The sequence below is a fragment of the Stylophora pistillata genome, chromosome 5 (genome assembly GCF_964205215.1).
Source record: "Stylophora pistillata chromosome 5, jaStyPist1.2, whole genome shotgun sequence".
Lineage (NCBI taxonomy): Eukaryota > Metazoa > Cnidaria > Anthozoa > Scleractinia > Pocilloporidae > Stylophora > Stylophora pistillata.
Genome location: NC_142523.1, coordinates 24,396,321 through 24,401,619, shown reverse-complemented (window position 1 = coordinate 24,401,619; position 5,299 = coordinate 24,396,321). Strand labels below are relative to the sequence as shown.

The 5,299-nt window shown below is 40.6% G+C and overlaps 1 protein-coding gene and 2 pseudogenes across 1 annotated transcript in view; all 3 read left to right on the top strand.

Moving 5' to 3' along the window:
• The window catches only part of LOC148730955 (uncharacterized), a 9,857-nt gene extending 8,820 nt beyond the window's left edge, over window positions 1–1,037 (top strand). Inside the window, exon 4 of the transcript XR_016001817.1 lies at window positions 392–1,037. The gene's annotated coding sequence lies outside the window, so the exon portion shown is untranslated. The remainder of the gene's footprint in view (window positions 1–391) is intronic.
• LOC148730954 (uncharacterized) overlaps window positions 1–4,231 on the top strand; it is a 7,371-nt pseudogene extending 3,140 nt beyond the window's left edge.
• A 139-nt stretch (window positions 4,232–4,370) lies between these two features.
• On the top strand, window positions 4,371–5,299 carry LOC148730953 (uncharacterized; annotated as a pseudogene).

Genomic DNA, 5,299 nt, shown 5'->3' with positions numbered 1-5,299 from the left:
GGACTTCTGAAATGATATAAACTCTGTACTGTTACTAATTTTATAACTTGGACTTAATAATTTACAAATGTCTTTTTGTGGAGGGGAGTGTTTCGTCGAGAAATTCTATTATTGATCATTAAGTTAATTTATCCGTTAATGAGATACGTTATATGGATGTCATAACACTAATGTAAGTCATTTGTCAGCTCTGGACCTAGCCGACTTACTGGGTAAATATCAAATCGTGTCATATACTTTATTATCTGAGCATTTCATAACAATGTGACTTCCTTTTAGGATTCGAACGCACTTCTTTGATTGTCTGGCACTAAAGTCGTCAATAAAGATGTTTGATAACAGTGAACCAATAGCCCACAACTGACGATAACATTCTCAAAATTCGTCTTAGAGATTTAGAACTGTTTGTGGCAACCGGCAGGAGTGGAAGTATCTGAAAGACCTTAAAACCGTTTGAAAGTTGAAACTGAAGTGACTTTTTTGATGGTTGACGACTAAAGTTTCAGCTATTCGATGGCTGACAGTTAAACCCATTGAGGCCCTTTAAAGTGGACGCGCTATCTGAATTAGACACGAAACATATCTGAAGGCAGGTAAAGTAATTTTAAAGTTAATTATCATATGACCTGTACGGCCCTGCGCGCAGTCCTATAAGCCAAGGTGAAAGCTGACGTGTGAAGGGCCGACGGGTTGACGTGGACCGGTCCAGAAAAAATAATTTCAGCCCTGCACTCATTGGGAGCTTTTAAATTTTCTGATAACGCATTTGAAATTGTGCACTTCAAATAAAAGTATAGTAAATGAGAAAACGAGTAAAAATTCTCGATGAATTATGACCTACAGTAATAACGAGAAATATTTTTACTGTAGAATGTTTTACCAAGTGTGCAGTGCGCGCCTTTCTTCCGTATACAAGTACATCCTACCTATTACGACAAAGATTTCGAAATCTTCAACACCTAGTGGTCATATGATAAAAGGCTTATTGACTGAGTTTGTTAGGACCACACGGGACAATATTTGACCCTCTGCTCGAGGTCATGCTCTCTGCACGAGCATGACCTCGAGCAAATTATTTTTCCCTTCCGACCCTCCCACCCAGTCAAAAGGTACATTTTACATACTATGTCCCTTGTTATTAAAATCCATCTCGAAGTTATGCTGTTTACCACTATATCAATAAAACTCACGGCCGAAAACGTTTTGTGCTCGCAGTATCCGAAAGAAACAATCCGTATTTTAGCTACAACACTTCCCCCTCTACAAAAGTTCGCTTACACTTTCTAACTTGTTACAATGAACTAATAATAATAATAAATTATTATCGTTTGTCTCACGATATGGTCACTTGTGATGTGGATCGCGACGTTTCGACTGCATCCGGCTATTCTTCATCTGGAGATAAGGTCCACTGGCTTCGAGTCTTTTTATAAAGCAGGATGCTCCGGTGTGATTGGTTGGCATTCCCCAGCTGTGATTGGTGCGATTCCCAGACGTCGAGATCATGGTGTCTTTCGACGTAGAGTCCCTTTTACCAACGTCCCTGCCAACGCCGCTGTAGAAGCCGCATTGCAAAAACTGTAAAACGACCCCAGTCTCCCAGAACACACGGCGCTAACACCTGCTCAAATCGCAGACCTTCTGGATTTCGTTTTAAGATCCACATACTCTTCGACACCGCAGTTTTAAGAGATCCTGATGGCTGCCTCACCAGCATCGTATACAGGAAGCCCACACACTAATAATACTTAGCGTATGATTCACACCACCCACAATCAGTAAAACATGGTATTGTTAAGTGTCTCCACGAGCGTATGAACGCCTCCTAACAAAACCCTCTGTCATCTCTAAGGAAAAGAAACATTTTTCATCCACTCTTACGTCTAATCATTACCCTATTTCTTTCTTGTAGAAAGTCACCAAGATCAGAAAATCTACCGCCGCTTCCGAGTCCGCGATCGATTTCAAATCCACCGTAGTGTTACTTTATGTTAAAGGTCTTTTGGAACAGCTTCGCCGCTGCCTACAACAACAAAGCGTACGCGCTGTCTTCAAGTCGGAAATCATAATATGATCACATAGCTGGTAAGAGCAAAAGACGCTGTTGATCCGGTCAAACAAGACGATGTAGATTACAGGATTCCCTGTGAATGCGGCAAAGTTTACATCGGTGAGACTGGAAGACCAATGCAAGACAGAATAATGGAACACGAACGAGACATCCGACTAGCTTGTACCCAAACCTCCGCAATTTCATAGCACGCCTACTGCCGTCACCGGACACCAACCGCTTTCAAATGAGGTTAGGTTTATTGATCGAGATCCTCACTGGTAAACTCGCTGGGTGAAAGAGGCTATTCACATAAAAATTTAATCCTTAGAACATCGATAAAGACAGTGGAATAGAAATTCTTCAAGGGTGGATGGCCACGATCAAGAAACACAACAACAGGAGAAGCGTACGACAGCTGACTGCCGAGAGAGCGTCTCATCTGACCGCCGCCCAGTTAGCCCAATGGATAGTGCTCTGGACTGTTGTGCAGGAGGTCGAGGGTTCGAGCTCCGGCCGGACCAACACTCAAGGTCTTAAAATAATTGAGAAGAATTTGCTACCTTTCTATAACATCAAGAAATGGTTAGATATCCTAGTCTTCTCGGATAGGGACGAATAAATGGAGGTCCCGTCTCCTGCAGAGTTGGGGGTAGGAGGCGTTAATTTCCCACACACGAGTTTACTGTGTGATGGATGTCCTCCCCTGGGGTGGGATGGTGGGATGTATAGGGCCCTATTTAAACCAGCTTCAAGCTGAACTGGGCTGGACTGTCTAAATACCGTAAATACATATACCAACATCAAGGATTAAAACGCGATGATCGCAGCTGTGGAATACCAACCAATCACAACGGAGCATCTTGCTTTATAAGAGGACCCGAAACCAGTGGACCTTATCGCCTGATGAAGACTAGCCGGATGCAGTCGAACGGGCGCAATCTACATCATGAGTGACCATATCGCGAGACAAACCATAATACTTTATTATTATTGTACTTTACCATGATGAATAAGCACAACCTTATTTACGAAATAATGAAATAAGTTATAAACTTTGGATTAAATAAAAACAAATGAATAAAAATAGAATGATTAATAACATCGTCTTAATTAACTTAATATGTAAATGATGAAACCGATAATGCATTAGAGGGTTAAAAGAAAAATAATGTCTACTTACCGCCTTATTGTCACAGGGTCAGTTAAGTTGATAACAGAGAAAAGAGAAAAAAAAAGGAAACAATAAAAACATAAATCAATAGGTTTTAATTGTCAAAATTGTTATCATTCAACATTTCATCAACGAGTGGGTTAACCCGTTAAACTAATACTTACATGCTGTAGTCAGCAGTTACCAGGAGAAGAAAGTAATAAAAAGAAAAGAGTTAGTTCAATTAAAGAAAGAATATTGCACTAATGATAAATCTTATTTATTGAAGCTGGATTTATCATATGGGCCAAGGATTTGAAAAACTCCTCTTATTGTCGGATTAACTACAGAGGATCCAGAATATCGCTGCTTGTATGATAACCGGAACACGAGACACTGACCATATCACACCTATTTTAAAGAATCTACAATTGGCTGCAAATCGAAGCAAGAGTTAATTTTAAGGTATTACTTATAACTTATAAGATCTTAAATGAGCAGTCTACTAGTTATTTAGAACCTATTATACAAGAATACCACCCATCAAGAACACTGAGATCATCAACTCGCTTACAGTTATGCATCCCACCTATTAAATCCAATTCCTATGGTGCACGCGCTTTTTCAGTATCTGCACCGAAACTATGGAACTGAATTCCCGAATATTCTTTGTTTTCAACCACGTGACAAAAATTTGCTACGTCATGCGCGGCCGCCATGTTGGGGGATAACTAAGCTTTCAAAATAGCTTCTTCCGAAGACGTGCCCGATGTTAACCTTCAGTATTCGGATTACTTTGCGGGTGTAGAGGGTCCTACGAAGTCAAGGTACCTCGAAAAAATAACTGTTTAAGGCTTCGAGCGATATGCGTTGAGAAAAAGTGATTTCTCCGAAAACATCGAGCTCCTTCTGAACGTTCAATATCCATATATTGTGAACTACTTACAAAAACCCAAATGAAGTTGTTGTGTTCGCCAGAGTTAGTCACGGTAGTGTATTTTTTTCTGATGATCTCGGAGAGAAGCAAACAGAGCAAACTAAAGGACTCATTTTCTATCGACCTCGGCTAACAACTCTTGTTTTACTAGGTAATTTGGTTACTTCAACTAAGTTGAAATTGTAAATTGGCCACCGTTAAGTGTTAGAGAGCTGACGTTTCGAGCGTTAGCCCTTTGTCAGAGCGATCTAGTCGATCTTGACACGACAGCTGCAAGTTCAGAAGACATATCACTCATAGTACTCACATTAGCGAGTGATGTGGCATATTTCAAGGATCTCAATTTTGGATTTAGAATTAAGACGTTATGTGTACTCTCACTTGATGAATCGTTCACAGAGAGCCTAGGACATCCTACTTTGACCATGGTTTTTGGCAGAAAAGTATGGAACTGTAATTGCTTCCCATTGCTATTGCATAGTAGGGTTATGTGAAGGGTGGTCTCATGTTGGGGCAGAGCTTTTTGCTGTGGAGGCTGGTGTTAGAATTAGAGATTCTACCACATGCACACAGGAAAAGAACAAATGGCTTCTCTCTAGTCATATGAAAGAAATTCCCATTACCTATAATTGAGATGGATTTTACCTCTGCCTGAAGGAAGCATGAATTGATGGTGGAGAAACACTGATTAGTCCTATGGCTACTAGATCTAACCCTGGGATCTGAACAACCAGGACACCTGCCCCAATCCCAGAAGAGCAGAAAACTATTTTTAGAAGTATTTCTGGCTGTACAGTAAATCCAGCAGTCTTGCCCCTTGTCGCACCCTTAAATGAGCAGTATACTTACAAAGAAATTGGTAATGTACCCAAGCCCTTGCCCAATAGCTTTTTTTTTAGAGAAGAGTGTTTGCAGTTAGATTACTGGTACATAGAGTTGCTGCAGCAGTGTCAACAAATATTGCTTGAGATTACACCTGATGAGTGTGGAGCAATACAAGCTTCAACTATAAAGCAGTCACAATATAAAGTTTGGTACCAAATGGCAGGCAGGCAGGTCATATTGCTGCTTCCAATCTAAAAACTGCTTGCAAAACAAATACAGCTAAGCCTGCTAAGAGTCTTGTTAAGTCCATATGCTACCCTGAAGCCCATAAGTT